Source organism: Heterocephalus glaber, unplaced genomic scaffold (assembly GCF_053883595.1).
Source record: "Heterocephalus glaber isolate CG9 unplaced genomic scaffold, H.glaber_assembly_v1.0 deba00001442, whole genome shotgun sequence".
Taxonomy (NCBI): Eukaryota; Metazoa; Chordata; class Mammalia; order Rodentia; family Bathyergidae; genus Heterocephalus; species Heterocephalus glaber.
The window spans coordinates 20,399,474-20,415,797 of record NW_028258296.1 but is presented as its reverse complement, the minus strand read 5'-3'; the positions used below and the strand labels follow the sequence as shown (position 1 = coordinate 20,415,797).

At 37.6% G+C, this 16,324-nt stretch overlaps 1 protein-coding gene across 3 annotated transcripts in view; it reads right to left on the bottom strand.

Moving 5' to 3' along the window:
- Dnai3 (dynein axonemal intermediate chain 3) overlaps nt 1-16,026 on the bottom strand; it is a 74,567-nt gene extending 58,541 nt beyond the window's left edge. For 2 of the 3 annotated variants that reach the window (XM_004841354.4, XM_087213015.1), the window contains exon 1: nt 15,851-16,026. The gene's annotated coding sequence lies outside the window, so the exon portion shown is untranslated. Of the gene's footprint in view, nt 1-13,539; nt 13,646-15,850 lie in introns of all 3 variants that reach the window. The other variant, XM_087213014.1, reaches the window with a different exon arrangement.
- Between the last annotated feature and the right edge of the window lie 298 nt (nt 16,027-16,324).

The window sequence follows — 16,324 nt, the reverse complement described above, 5'->3', positions numbered from 1 at the left end:
TTCTCTTGCTGTGCAGAAGCTTCTTAGTAAGAAGGAGCCCACTTGTTGATTCTGCTAGTTCACGGGCATCTGAGGTTTTGTTCATAAAGTGTTTTCCTGCACCAATATCTTCAAGAGTTCTACCTAACCTCTGTTCCAGCCGGTTCAGCATTTCTGTTTTTATATTTAGATCTTTAATCCATTTTGATTTTAGTTTAGTGCATGGGGAGAGATATAGGTCTAATTTTAGTCTTTGGCAAGTTGAAACCCAATTTTTCCAGCACCATTTATTAAAGAGGCTATCTTTCCTCTAGTAAGGGTGTTTGGCTCCTTTGTCAAACATGGGGTGGCTCAGTGTGTCCGGAGTTGTTTCTGCATCTTCTAATCTGTTCCACTGGTCCTCAGGTCTGTTTCTTTGCCAGTACCATGCTGTTTTTATCACAGTAGCTTTGTAGTAGAGTTTCAATCTGGGGGTTGTAATACCCCCTGCCATGTCTCTGTAACCTAGAATTGCTTTTGCTATTGTGGGTCTCTTCTTGTTCCAAATGAATTTTTGGATTGTTTTCTCAAGGTCCATGAAGTATGCTGCTAGGATCTCAATTGGAATTGCATTAAATCTATATAGCAGTTTTGGAAGTATGGCCATTTTCACTATATTAATCCTTCCTACCCAGGAGCAGGGGATGTCTGTCCATTTTCTGATATCATCTTCAATTTCTCTTTTCAGAATGCCATAGTTTTCAGAGAAGAGGGCTTCGATTTCTTTGGTTAGGTCGATTCCTAGGTATTTCAGTTTTTTGGATGCTATTGTGAAAGGAATTATTTGCCCTATTTCTCTCTCAGTGAGTCTGTCATTTGTGTACAGGAAAGCTATTGATTTTTGTGTGTTGACCTTATAACCAGCTACTTGACTGAATTTGGTTATTAAGTCTAGAAGACTTTTGGTGGAGTTCTTGGGGTCTTCTATATAGAGGATCATGTCATCTGCAAATAATGACCATTTGACTTCTTCATTTCCTATCTTTATTCCTTTTATTTCTTTCTCTTGTCTAATTGCCATGGCTAATGTTTCCAGAACTATATTGAACAAGAGTGGTGATAGTGGACATCCTTGTCTTGTTCCTGATTTTAGTGTGAAGGATTTCAGTTTTTGACCATTTAGTATGATATTGGCTGTTGGTTTTTCATAGATGACTTTTATCAGATTAAGGTAGAGACCGTCTATTCCAATTTTGTGTAGGGTTTTTATCATAAATGCCTGTTGGATTTTGTCAAATGCTTTTTCTGCATCTATGGAGATAATCATATGGTTTTTGTCCTTGGCTCTATTGCTATAGTGTATTACATTGATTGATTTGCATATATTGAACCATCCCTGCATCCCTGGGATGAATCCCACTTGACCAGGGTGTATGACCTTCTTGATGATCTTCTGCATTCTGTTTGCCATTATCTTATCAAGGATTTTTGCATCTATGTTCATTAGAGAGATTGGCCTATAGTTCTTCTTTTCAGTTGGGTCTTTCTCTGCTTTGGGGATCAAGGTGATGGTTGCTTTCAGGAATGAATTTGGGAGTATTGCTTCCCTTTCAATTTCATTGAAGAGTTTCAACAGTAGTGGCAGTAGTTCCTCTCTAAATGTCTTGTAGAATTCAGCAGTGAAGCCATCAGGACCTGGGCTTTTCTTGGTTGGTAAGTTTTTAATTACGTTTTCAGTTTCATTGATTGATTTTCGGTTGTTTATAATTTTTAGGTCTTCTTCATTCAACTTTGGTAATTCATATGTATCTAGGAATCTGTCCATTTCTTCTGTGTTTTCCATCTTATTGGTGTATAGGTTCTGGAAGTAGGTATTGATGATCCTCTGGATTTCTGCTGGTTCTGTTGTAATTTCACCCTTTTCATTTCTAATTGCATGGATTTGGGCCTTTACTTTCTTTTTTCTGAGAAGGTTGGCGAAGGGTTTATCAATTTTGTTGATTCTTTCGAAGAACCAACTCTTGGCTTCATTGATTTTTTTGTATCATTCTCTTCGTATCCATTGCATTGATTTCTCCTCTGATCTTTATAATTTCCTCCCTTGTATGAGCTCTGGGGTTGTCCTGTTCTTCTTTTTCTAGAAGCTTGAGGTTCAGCATCAGGTTGTTTAATTGGGCTCATTCTGTTTTCCTAATATGCATATTCACTGCTATGAATTTCCCTCGTAAGGCTGCTTTCATTATGTCCCATAGATTCTGATGTTGTATTGTCATTGTCATTTAATTGAAGGAACTGTCTGATTTCTTCTTTAATTTCCTCTGTGACCCATTGGTTATTCAGAAGTGTGTTGTTCAATTTCCACGTGTTTATGAAATTTTTAGAGTTTCTTTTGCTATGGATCTCCAATTTCATCGCACTATGGTCTGATAATATACAGGGGATAACTTCAAATCCTTTGCACTTACTTAAACATGTTCTATGTGAGTATGTGGTCTATTTTTGAGAATGACCCATGTGCAGCTGAGAAGCATGTGCATTCTGATTTTGTGGGGTGGAAGACTCTGTAAACATCTGTTAAGTTCATTTGTTCAAGAGTTAGATTGAGTTCTAGTATTTCATTACTTATTTTTTGTCTAGTTGATCTATTTGTCACAGTGGGGTGTTGAACTCCCCCACTACAATTGTATTAGTGCATATATGACTTTTCATGTCCATTAGTATTTGTTTTATATAGTTGGGTGCACTAGTGTTTGGTGCATAGATATTTATGATTGTTATCTCTTCCTCTTGGATCGTTCCCTTTACAAGGATGCAGTGCCCTTATTCATCTCTCTTAATCAGTGTTGGCTTGAAATCTTCTTGATCTGCCAAGAGGATAGCTACTCCTGCTTTTTTTCGGGTTCCTGTCACATGGAGTATTGTTTTTCACCCTTTAACTTTCAGACTATGAGTTTCCTTTTGAGTTAAGTGTGTTTATTCTATGCAGCATATTGTTGGATTTTGATTCTTGACCCATTCTGCCAGTCTATTTCTTTTGATTGGTGAATTGAGACCATTAACATTGATGGTTATAACTGAAACGTATTGACTTGTCATTGCCACGACTTTTTCTTTTTGTTGAGTTCTCCCCCTTTACATTTAATTCCTTGTCATGCCAGATGGGTTCATTCTGCTTTGCTTCCTGGGGTTGTGATCCTCAATGTCTGTTCCTAGGATATTGTGTAAAATTCTTTGGAGTGCTGGTTTGGTATTGACAATGTTCCTAAGGTGCTCTTTGTCATGAAAGTATCTTATTTCTCCATCCATTTTGAAAGATAGTTTTGCAGGGTATATCAATCTGGGTTGGAGGGTGTTTTCTTTTAGGGTTTGGAATATGTCACTCCAAGCTCTTCTTGCCTTGATGGTTTGTGTTGAGAAGTCTGCTGTGATTCTGATGGGCTTTCCTCTATATGTGATTTGTTTCTTTTCTCTAACTGCTTGTAGAACTTTGTTCTTCTGTTGGGTTTCTGGAATCTTAACAATTATACGCCCATGTGTAGAATTTTTTTGATCAAGACTATGTGGAGTCCTATATGCCTCCCTTATCTGTATGTCAAGTTCTTTTCCACTGCTTGGGAAGTTTTCTGCCATTACTTCTGTGAAGAGTTTCTTTATGTCATCTGCACTCTTGCCTGTTTCTTCATTGACTCCAATCAGTCTTATGTTATTCTTCTTTGCATCATCTAGCAGCTGCTGGATTGATTTCTCATGGTCCCTTACATTTTTGAAGCCATTTTTCTTTTCCTGGTCACTAATTGCAATGTTATCTTCTATATCTGAAATTTGTCCACACATTGGCTCATTCTGCTGTGTAGACTTTCAATGGAGTTTTTCATGTCCTGGAAATCTGTTTGCATCTGTTTTATGGATTCCATTTGTTTCTTATGTTGGGATTCCATCATGTTCCTGAGCTCATCTTTAGAGTTATTAATCATGTCTCGCACTATGGGCACAATCTCTGCCGTTATCTGAGAAAGTATTTCTGATTTCATTTTTTCCTCTTTTGTTGCCGGTTCAGTGGGTCCAGGTGGTTGAGTATCAGAGTGTTCCATGTCATTTCCCTTTGGGGTTGCTGTAGGTGATCTGGAAGTCTGGTTTTGAGACTTATTTACGTGTCTTCTCATTTCTATGTGTGTGGAGGGGAGGTAGGGTGGGTGTGTGCTCTTGGCATCCATGCAGGTCACCTCCTTTGCACTGGTAGCAGTGGTAAGGTGGCCCAGAAGCCACAAAATCAAATTTTTAGCAGCAAATTAGGCTACAAAATTGAAACCAGTATTATAAATGCATGCTGCATTATCTGATTAGCTCATTTACAATTTTCACAAATACTAATTAACTTCTCTGTCTAAATTATAGACTAGTAATCAAGAGCAAAGTAGGACTAGGTTGGTCTGCAGGCTTTTAAAGGTTCTGAACCTTCTTAATTAAACAGCATGGTATCTTAGTTGCTAGGTATCATAAAAAGAAGTTTGATTTACTGAGCGTAGACTGGTGGATACAGTCTCAATGGAAAAGAAAATGATTACTTTAAAGTAGCTACCTTAAATTGCATTTACTTTTTAGGAAATATTTCATAGTTTATTATAGTAATTGTATATAAAATCCTGTCAATATTATATCTAGAAAATAAATCACTTTTAATTGGAAATATAAAATCAAATGAATAATGTAGTCTGCATAATTTCAGTAAGTACATTTTTTCAAGGCTTATTTTTATGCAGATTTTTCTTCTTAGACACAAATGTCAAATAAAAGAAAATGTTTTCAAATTATACCAGGGCTTATTGAAAGTCTTTTTCAGAATATTAATTGCATATTTTACAGAGAACATTATACATTTTCTAAATTTTATTTTTCAATTAAATTAATTATCAAAAGATTATGGAAATTTTTCAATACTAGATTATTTAACATTACTTTATTAGCATTACTCTGAAATGCTCACATTTTTTCTGTTCCCAACTAAAATCATTTTTTACTTAGTAAGAGTAATAGAACAGATATTTCATCTACTTCTAAACAGACTAAAATCATGTTGTACTTAGTAAAAGTAATAGAACATACAACGTAACCAGCCAGCGCACAATGAGGACCCCAGCAGTGTGGAGCCCCCGCTCCAACCCCACACTCTGCCCACCATGACAAGCTTAGTCCCCCCACTCTCCACACCCCCTGCCTCTGGCCTCCTTGCTGTGCTACTACCTGGCTCCACAGTACAGAGGTACAGGGGGTCATAAAGGCAATTGTCCTGAGCTCCAGAATATAGAGCAGAAGTAAGCAACAGAAAGAGGGCCTCTCTCAGGTGCCTTGAAGAAAACTGAAGCCCACTGGAAAAGGGAAAAGAATCTCTGCAATAAAGGCACACCAGACCACTGTACTTGGTAAATTGGAGAGATCATCACCTCCCATCAGAACCTGGATATCTTCAGGAGAAAGGCAGCTGGAACCTGCAGTAGAACCTTGCAGAGTTCAACCCTGCAGGAGGACAGGGAGCTCAACTTGGGACTAGCAGCCAGAAATCTGCCTGAATCTCACAAATCTGCTACTGCCTTGCTGAGACTCATTGACTTATATCTGCTCATGGCTGCCCATGATGTCTATTGTGACAGCAGAGACACACCCTGAAGGAGGCTTTTCATTTTTATTTGTTGTTATTTGCAAAAAAATTTTTTCTCTTATTTTTAATTTTTAATTTTTATTTTTTATACTCTTTTCAAATTTTTATTTTTCTGTTCTTTTTTTCCTTTCTTTTCTCTTTTCTTTCTCTCTCTCTCACTCACTCTCTCACTGTCCCACATTGTTCTTCATCTCCCTTTTTGTTCCTGTTCTGGCCCTAATTCGTATTTCTTCTTTATTTTTCTTTTCTTCTCTTTTTCCTTCTCTAGATTATCATTAGTTTTTTGGGGGGGGGTACCAGGGATCAAACTCGGGTCCTTGTGCTTGCAAGGCAGGTGGCAGAACGACTAAGCTAAATCCCCGGCCTGATTATCATTAGTTTTAAAGGAAAGTAAATATAGTATCTAGCCTCCCTATTGCTGTTAAGTTGTTCTGTTCATGTCTTTGTTCTTTCATTCTGCCTTTTCCTCTTCAACAGTTTCTTAGAGTTTGTGAGTTCTTCCTGTGTCTTCTGGCTTCACTGCTATCCTTTCCCAATCCTTCTACCTATCTATCCCTCCCTCCCCAACTCCTTCTAACTCCCCATCCCGAAGGGTAAAGTTGGTATATTGAAGAGTTTATTCACCGTAAACATATGTTGGGCTGGTCCTCGATTTTGATATGTCACACAGTTAAAGGTGAGAGATTAATAATTACCACAAATTGTCATTTTCTAAGCTGTGCTTGATGATATAGTGTTACTGATTGTATCATTTGGGCTAAGATGTTGTGATTGCCTTCCTAGTGTAATGAAAATGAGATAGCCACAGATTCATTAGAGATTCAAAACCTAAAGACTAGCTATGTCTGGAAGACACCTCTGAAAAGCAATCATTCCACAAGGGTTCTAAACACAAGCAACAAAGATACTTACAATAAGCAATTTTGAAGTGTCAACCTAGGAATGAAACCAAGGACAGTACCAAAAACAAAAATGAAAAGACATCTGTGCAAGGCACAAACTCAGACTTCTACCCCACAAAAGGCAAATTCTGGGGAAAGGAGGTGGAAAAATGTGATAATCAACCACCTGGACACCCTGAACTGATAGCACAGGAAGTGACAAAACAGATGAATGAGGCTCTAGAAAAATTCAAAACAGAAATGATTTCTCAGATAACTACAGAGATGGTGATCAGAGTGAAAGACATGATTAGAGGCTCTAGAACAGAAACAGATACAAAAATAGATGAGCTCAGAACCATGCTGGAAGCCATGAATGCCCAGCATAAGAAAGAAATGGAAACCACAATCACCCAACATAAGAAAGAAATGGAATCCCCGTCTCATTCCAGAGAGAATGGCTGCTATTAAGAAATCATCTAATAACAAATGCTGGCAGGGGTGTGGGGAACCCTTCTCCATTGTTGGTGGGAGTGCAGATTGGTGCAACCACTGTGGAAATCAGTATGGAGATACCTCAAAGAACTAAGTTTAGAGGTCTCATTTGACCCAGCTATCCCCCTGCTGGGTCTCCTCTCAAAAGAATTAAAAGAATCTTACCACAGCGATATATGTGTACCCATGTTTATAGCTGCACAGTTTGTAATAGTGAAAGCTTGGAAACAGACCAAGTGCCCATCAACTGGAGACTGGATAAAGAAGATGTGTTTTTTTAATAAAATGGAGTACTACTCAGCCACAAAGAATGAGAAACTACAGACATTTATAGCTAAATGGATGCATATTGAGGCCATCCTCTTAAGTGAAATAAACAGGACACATGTGTGTAAATGCCGAATAGTTTCTCTAGTGTGAGAAACTGAAAATGTAAATAAGGATACACATGGATGAAATGCCCTAATAACATATTTCTCGGACTGTGTTTCCATCGTGTGTCGTATGACTGTATCGAAATTTAAATTAGGGAGAAGTTTGGCTTATGCAGAGTCTGCTAACTAACTAGAGTTTTTTTTTCCAGATCATTATTTGTTCAATGTTGGTTTTGCAGACCTTTCTGAAACAAATCACATCCTCTGGTGTCTCGTTGGTGCTTGAGATGCTTTTTTAAGTTATATGGAAAAATGTTTAAGTGCTTCTCAGTTTTGTTTTTGTTGAGTTGTACTGTATTTGAATATTATTGTAGTTTTTTTCCTCTTGAATTGTTCTTCTTTGAGTGGTTTTAATTTTTTGCATGTGTGTCTTTGATAATAAAGTAATTAAAAAAAAGAAATGGAATCCATGAAACAGATACAAATAGATATCCAGGAGATTGAAAACTCCATTGAAAGTATTCACAGTAGATTAAGGGAATGTGAAGATAGAATATTAGATAGAGAAGACAAGATTGCAGTTAGTGACCATGAAAACAGAGATTTCTTAAAAACAGTAAGGGACCATGAGAAATCAATCCAGCAGCTGCTACATGATGCAAAGAAGAATAACATAAGACTAATAGGAGTCCACAAAAAAACAGGAGAAAGTACAATTGACATTAAAAAAAAAGCTGTTCACAGAAGTAATAGTGAAAAACTTCCCAGACAGAGGTAGGGAATTGGATATACAGATAAGTGAGGCATATAGAACTCCAACTAGCCATGATAAAAAAAAATCTACATCTAGACATATAATAGCCAAGATCCCAGAAACCCAACAGAAGAACAAAATCCTACAAGCAGTTAGAGAAAAGAAACAAACTACACACAAAGGAAAGCCCATCAGAATCACAGCAGACTTCTCAACACAAACCCTCAAGCCAAGGAGAGCCTGGAGTAAAGTATTTCAAGCCCTAAAAGAAAATGACTTCCAATCTAGACTGTTGTATCCTGCAAAATTATCTTTCAAAATCGATGAGGAAATTAAATACTTTCATGACAAAGAACACCTGAGAAATTTCATGAACACCAAACCAGCACTCCAAACAATTCTAAGCAATAGCCTAGAAAAAGATAATGAATGTCACAACTCCATGAGGCCCAACAGGGGGAAGCCACCAAGCAAGGCTAGAAACTAAAGGAAAAGGGAGAAAAATAAAAAATAAAAGAGCCAACAACAGTAAAACATCATGACAAGGATGAGTCAATATCTATCAATTATAACCATCAATGTTAATTGCCTCAATTCACCAAGCAAAAGAAATAGACTGGCAGAATGGATTAAGAAGCAAAATCCAACAATATGCTGTATACAACACCTAACTCAAAAAGAAATTCATAGACTGAAAGTAAAAGAATGGAAAATATTTCTCCATGCAACAGGAACCCAGAAAAAAGCAGGGGTAGCAATCTTATTTGCAGACAAAGTAGATTTCAAACCAAAACTAATTAAGAGAGACAAAGATGGTCACTACATCCTTGTGAAGAGAACAGTCTAAGAGGAAGAGATGAAAATCATAAATGTATATGCACCAAATATGAATGCCCCCAACTATATAAAACCAATATTAATGGGCATGAAAAACCAAATAAGCACTAATACAGTTGTAGTCTGGGACCTCAATACCCCACTATCACAAATAAACAGATCATCTGGACAAAAAGTCAACAATGAAATTCTAGAACTGAACCAAGCTATTGAACAAATGCACTTCATAGATGTTTACAGAGTGTTCCACCCCACAAAATCAGAATACACATTCTTTTTGGCTGCACATGGGTCCTTCTCCAAAATAGACCACATGCTAGCTCATAGGACATTTTTAAGTAAATGTAAAAGAATTGAAGTTACTCCCTGTATATTATCAGACCATAGTGCAATAAAATTGGAGATCAATAACATAAGAAACTGCAAAACCCCCACAAACACATGGAAATTGAATAACACTCTCCTGAACAACCAATGGGTTACAGGAGAAATTCAAGAAGAAATCAGAAAGTTTCTACAAGTAAATGATAATGCCAGTACAACATAAAGCAATCTATGGAACACAATGAAAGCAGTTATACAAGGGAAATTCATAGCAGTGAATGCCCATATTTGGAAAACAGAGAGAGCTCAAATAAACAACCTAACACTGAACCTCAAGTTCCTAGAAAAAGAAGATCATGATAAACTCAAAGCTCATACAAGAGAGGAAGTTATAAAGATCAGAGCAGAAGTCAATGCAATGGAGACTAAGAGAATGATACAAAAAAATCAATGAATCAAAGTGTTGGTTTTTTGAAAGAATAAATAAAATTGATAAACCTTTAGCCAACCTTATCAAAAAAAGGAAAGAGAAGTCTCAAATCCATGCAATTAAGAATGAAGGAGGTGAAGTCACAACAGATCCAGCAGAAATCCAGAGGATCATCAATACCTACTTGGAGCACCTGTACTCTAATAAAATGGAAAACAGAGAAGAAATGGACAGATTCCTAGAAACATACGAATTGCCAAAGTTAAATGAAGAAGACATAGAAATTCTAAACACCCTAATTAGAATGAGTGAAATTGAAAATGTAATTAAAAATTTACCAACAAAGAAAAGCCCAGGTCCTGATGGCTTCACTGCTGAATTCTACAAGACATTTAAAGAAGAACTATCACCATTACTTTTTAAACTCATCAATGAAATTGAAAGGGAAGCATTACTTCCAAATTCATTCCTGGAAGCAAGTGTGACTTTGATTCCAAAACCAGGGAAAGACCTAACCCATAAAGAGAGCTACAGGGCAATCTCCCTAATGAACATAGATGCAAAATTCCTCAGCAAGTTACTGGCAAACAGAATACAGAGGGTCATCAAGAAGATCATACACCCTGACAAAGTTAGATTTATCCCAGGAATGCAAGGATGGTTCAACATTCATAAATCAATAAATGTAATACACTATCTTAACAGAGTCAGGGACAAAAACCATATGATTATCTCAATAGATGCAGAAAAGGCATTTGACAAAATCCAACACCAATTCATGATAAAAACCCTACAGAAAATTGGAATAGAAGGTCTTTATCTCAACCTGATTAAGGCTATCTATGAAAAACCAATAGCCAACATCATACTAAATGGTCAAAAACTGAAAACTTTCACACTAAAATCAGGAGCAAGACAAGGATGCCCACTATCACCACTCCTCTTCAATATAGTTTTGGAAACATTAGCCACAGCAATTAGACAACAGAAAGAAATAAAAGGAATAAAGATAGAAAAGGAAGAAGTTAAATTGTCATTATTTGCTGATGATATGATACTTTACATAGAAGACCCAAAAAACTCTGCCAAAAGCCTTCTAGACTTAATTGACAGAGTCAGTAGAGTAGCTGGATAGAAGGTCAACACTCAAAAAACAATAGCCTTTTTATACACAAATAATAGACTAATTGAGAGAGAAATTAGGGAAACAATTCCTTTTACAATAGCATCCAAAAAAATGAAATATCTAGGAATCAATCTAACAAAGGAAGCAAAAGACCTCTACACTGAAAACTACAGCACGCTGAAAAAGGAGATTGAGGAGGATATAAGAAAATGGAAAGACATCCCTTGTTCCTGGGTGGGAAGAAGCAATATAGTGAAAATAGCCATACTTACAAAACTGCTATATAAATTGAGTGCAATGCTGATTGAAATTCCAACAATATATTTCACAGAGCTAGAGAAAACAATTGAAAAATTCATTTGGAACCAGATGAGACCTAGAATAGCAAAAACAATTCTAGGCAACAGAGACATGGCAGGGGGTATCACAATCCCCAACTTGAAACTATACTACAAAGCTACTGTGATCAAAACAGCATGGTACTGGCAAAGATACAGACTCGAGTATTAGTGGAATAGATTAGAACATGCAGAAACAACGCCAGACATACTCAGCCACATCATCTTTGACAAAGGAGCCAACCATCCTCATTGGAGGAAACATAGCCTATTTATTTTTATTTTTATTTTTTAAAATATAGCCTACTTAATCAATGGTGTTGGAAAAACTGCATTTCACCCTGCAAAGATTGAAACTCGACCCATATCTATCACCATGCACTAAACTAAGATCGAAGTGGGTTAAAGATCTAAATATTAAGACAGGAACACTAAATTTGCTGGAAGATAAGTTAGGTAGAACTGTTGAAGACATTGGCATAGGAAAATACTTTATGAATAAAACCTCAGTAGCATGGGAACTAGCACAAAGAATCAACAACTGGGATCTCTTCCCAAAAGAATTAAAAGAATCATACCACAGCAATATATGTGCACCCATGTTTATAGCGGCACAGTTTGTAATAGCTAAAGTTTGGAAACAGCCCAAGTGCCCATCAACTGGAAACTGGTTAAAGAAGTTGTGGGGGTTTTTTATAAAATGGAGTACTACTCAGCCATAAAGAATGAGAAACTAGAGACATTTATAGCTAAATGGATGTATATTGAGGACATAATCTTAAGTGAAAGAAATAGGACATAAGTGTAAATACCAAATAGTTTCTCTAGTATGAGAAACTGAAAGTGTAAATAAGAATTAAAATGATTAGAATGAATAACTGATAATTTGAAATAGGAAGAAAAGTTCCAAAGTGGTAGGGGAAGTGGGAGGGGAAGGGGAAAGGAAAGAAGGGAAAGGAAAAATTATGAGAAAAGGAAAAAATGGAAACAATGTCTTTATAAATAGGGAAGGGTGGAGGGAGTGAAGGAAGCACAGTGAATGGGGGGGGGGGGAAGAACCAAGATACATCATGTACAGGTACAAGCACCCAATGATAAATGTAAATGTATTGTATACCTAAAATGTACCAATAAATGAATTTAAGCAACAAAAAAAAGAGTAATAGAACAGATATTTCATCTACTTCTAAATAGTTATGTTCAGTGGCTTTGTGTTGTGATTGTTTTTCAAAGCAACAGAGCTGATCAGATTTCTAAACAAATTGTTGAAGACAACACTTAGAAATGTGTGAACATTTCATTAAAATATTTTTGACATGAAAAATCACATATCTTTACAAATTGACCCATTCCAGAGTATATTTTTTCTATCAATGTACAAAGGTCATATTTTCTGCCATCTATGTTAACAAAAAATGTCTTTATGTATCAGTGTTTACTAGAGAAATGGATATAACACAAGATAAACAAATATATCTTGATTTACAAGATTGGCTCCCAACGGCCACCCACACGGTCGGATGAGGAAGAGTGCAGAGGGTCTGTCTGCACCCTGGAGACTGAAGGTTTCAGTCAACTGTCTGGAGCTCACTGCAGTATCCCGTGAGAGTTTGTATCAGGAGGTGGATGAGTTTGTGATGGAAGGCTGAAGAGTCTACCCCGGAAGGCCAAAGGATCTGCACCAGAAGCTGAAGAGTGTGTGTTGGAAACCAGATGACATTCAAGGTGAAGGCAAAGACTGGAGGTCCTCTGAAGAAACAGAAGCAGATCTGTCCTCCTTCATTTCCCCCTTATACCATCTGTATGGTGTGGAATTACTGAGTCAATTTAGTTGAGCTTCTCTTACTCCTATTGACACAATTAATCAACAATCACACTTTAGAGGCTGACAAATTGTGGGTATTGTTTAGTCCTCCAAACAGAATTTCAAAATCTGTGAGGTCCTCTACTGACTCTGCAGAACACTGTTCAGAGCAGTCCACGACCTGGTTCCCAGTTACCTCTCCAGACTTGACTGTGACTAACCTTATGATGCTTCTGATATTTAGGAGAACAGCTACTGCCCCTGAAGCAATAAGTGATGCAAATTGCAACTGACATCCACAGTCATTTGAACAGCTATTAATCTCCTCTTTTCACCTTGCTCGTGAGATGCACTCATCCTTTGGCTTGCTCCCAGTTGTTGTAACTTGTATGTGTGGCTTGCTCCCGGCCTTGAGATCCCGATTCTGAAAAGATCTGTAGCAATGGCACCTTTTCTTCACCAAGGATCTTCTTTAGGAAGCATTTACTCCCAAGTCTCCCTCAATTAGCTTTGTCAAAGTGGTTATCATTCTTTTCTTATTCTAAAGTACTGATAAACTCACCATACTTGCCTCCTGTCTGTCTTTCTTTTCTTTCTTTCTTTCTTTCTTTCTTTCTTTCTTTCTTTCTTTCTTTCTTTCTTTCTTTCCTTCTTTCTTTCTTTCTTTTCTTTAAGAAAACCAATAATTAGAATAAAAGGCAAAGCTAACATCTTGGGCATCTAGTAAATGGTCTTCAAGAACTTGTACTTCTTAGTAAATCTTCACTAAGACCCTGATTAGTCTTCAGGGTTCTCCTGGGCCCTTCGGCTGTTTCCTAAGAAGTATGAAACATCCACTCTTCAGAGATAACCATTCCTACAATGCTTTCTATGAGTCTACTGCTCGTGTTTCTCCCGCTCCATATCTACTCCACTTCTTTCCAAGGTTGGATATTACTCATTTATGCAGATACTATCCTATTACTCTTCCCCTTAAAATGTCTCCTTTCTGTCTTCCTCTCCCATATCTTCCTTTAGTTCAGGCCTCAACACATCATTCTAGACCAGAGCTCCTAATCCATTTGGTGGTGTAAATCCCTATGATAGACTGGTAATGCCCATGCACTAAATAAAAATACAAGATTACAACAAAGTATATTGAAATACAGGTGTTAAAATATTTTAAATCTATAATGTATTAATTTATGTGCTTCTTTATTATCAACACATTGAATAATAAGATCTAACAGTAATTCTAAAGACTACCCTAATTTAAAGGTATTGATGAGCCTAAATAATATATCTGCAACATTTGTAACTTAATTTGAAAAGAGCTGGAATTTTTCTTGGTAACCAGGACATAGATCCTGCTAATGCTTCTGTGGTTTGTTACCCAATGCATATATTTCACTTAGCAGTTAGTGAAAATAAAAATGTATGTATATATATATATATTTTTTAAATTCACCGATTCCACTCCTCCACACTCTAACCTAAATCATAACTCTTAACTGGCCTCCTTGTCTGTGTGCTTACTGAAACAATCACACAGTCTGCCTGCAAATGCAAATCTTATTTGGTCACTTACTTGTGTAATGACTTTTGGGGGGGTCAATACTAGGAATTAAACCCAGGTTCTCCATACTGAGCTACACTGACAGTCCTTTTAAAATTTTTTATTTTGATAATGTCTCTATACACTGCTAAGTTGCCCAAGCTGCTCAAACTTGCAATCGTCCTGCAACGGCCTCCCAGAGTGCTGGGATTACAGGTGTGTGCCGCCAAGCCCGGGTCTTTATAAGGACTTTTGTGAGTCCTTATTGTCCGTAGCAGTGTGCTCTTCCATATTATAAAAATGGAGCTCCTTTAAAATGTAAATATCCTGAACCCTCTTCTGATTCTGCAGATCTACCTGAGCTTGGAACCTTGCATTTTACAAAGCATTACAAGGTAGTCTTGGACTGGTGTTCTGCCAAACAGACTTGGAGAAGAGGGTAGAGTCCCACTTGTAAGCACAGCCTTCAACTCCCTCCCCAGTCAGCCTCATCCCACCCGCCTTTCCCGTTCTGCTCCAGCCTCATCCCATTACCATTCATCCTCAGATGGTTCCAGTATTTGCCACCTCCCTCCAGAGAACACCCTTCCCTCCTTAACCTACATGAATTTCTCTGCTTAAATTTTACTCAACCTTCGAGGCTCAACTCCAACATGACCTCCTAGAAGACTCCCTGTCTGTCTCAGGCTGCAACAATGTTGTTCTCCTCAACATATTCTAATCACGCTGTGTGTAGTTAATTATGCCAGGTCTTTGTCAAGGCAGAGTTCCTCAAGTGTAAACTGCCCGGAAGATTGCTGTGAATTCATTCAGCGTTCAGCACACTCGAAGTAAGAGATAGAATGGACCGATCAGCAATTAGGTACGAGGTAGAACTAATCATTAGAAAAATCAGACAAGATCTTTACTTTCAAAGCGTTCGTGTTCCTTATCTATCTTCCTGTTTGTCTTCCACCCCTTTCTCAACAGTTCTGAAGTGGTCTCTCTACTTGATCCCGCATTAATCTTTTTTGATTCCCGCACACTAATAACCAGGATCTTGTCATTTTTATATTCATTCTTTCATGATTTTTTTGAGCTCCCACTATGTGCCAGGTAATGTGAGAGTCACTGAAGATGTACAACCCGTAAACAAGGTAATACCGCCCTCAAAGTTCTTAGATTGCCGTTATCTGCTTTCCCTAGCCAGTCTAGAAGAGCTTTCAAAGCCGTGGAAGTCTTATTTATTTTTTCAGTCTTTTCAGCAACTAGCCCATTCTAGAAAGTTTCCAAACACTCTTGAAAGAGTGAATAAAACACTTTTTCCCACTCCTCCTTTCTCTTTCAGAGCTGGCCTTACCTGATACAGTATTACTAAAGTGAAGAGAAAGAAGCCTCGGCAGTAAACTGGAGAAAAGCGCCTTTGAGAGCTGGTGATAGACTCTCAGAAAAACAAATCCCAATAGCACAAACTCCTGGGCAAGGCGTTGCTAAGACGCATTAGTTGCTAAGAGAAAAGAGGCAGGGCCTCTGCTGAGATTGACAAAGCACCTCCACCAATGCAGTGTTCACTTCCGAATAGTCTATTTTACAATGGCTGTGATTGGTTACTGTGATGTGACATCACGCAACAGGAACCAGCCGAAGTCTGCATTGTCCTTTTGGCAGGAAAGAGTTTAGCAAATTATGTGTGCAAAGGTAGTGATCCAGCCGATTTTCAAGCCTGACCGTTTTGGTCCATAATCTGCACCCACCACAATCTTATCCGAAGGAGAATCCTGTGTTGTGGACTCTAGAAGCAGCGAGTGAAACCTCTAAGGGTAGTTGCCCCTCC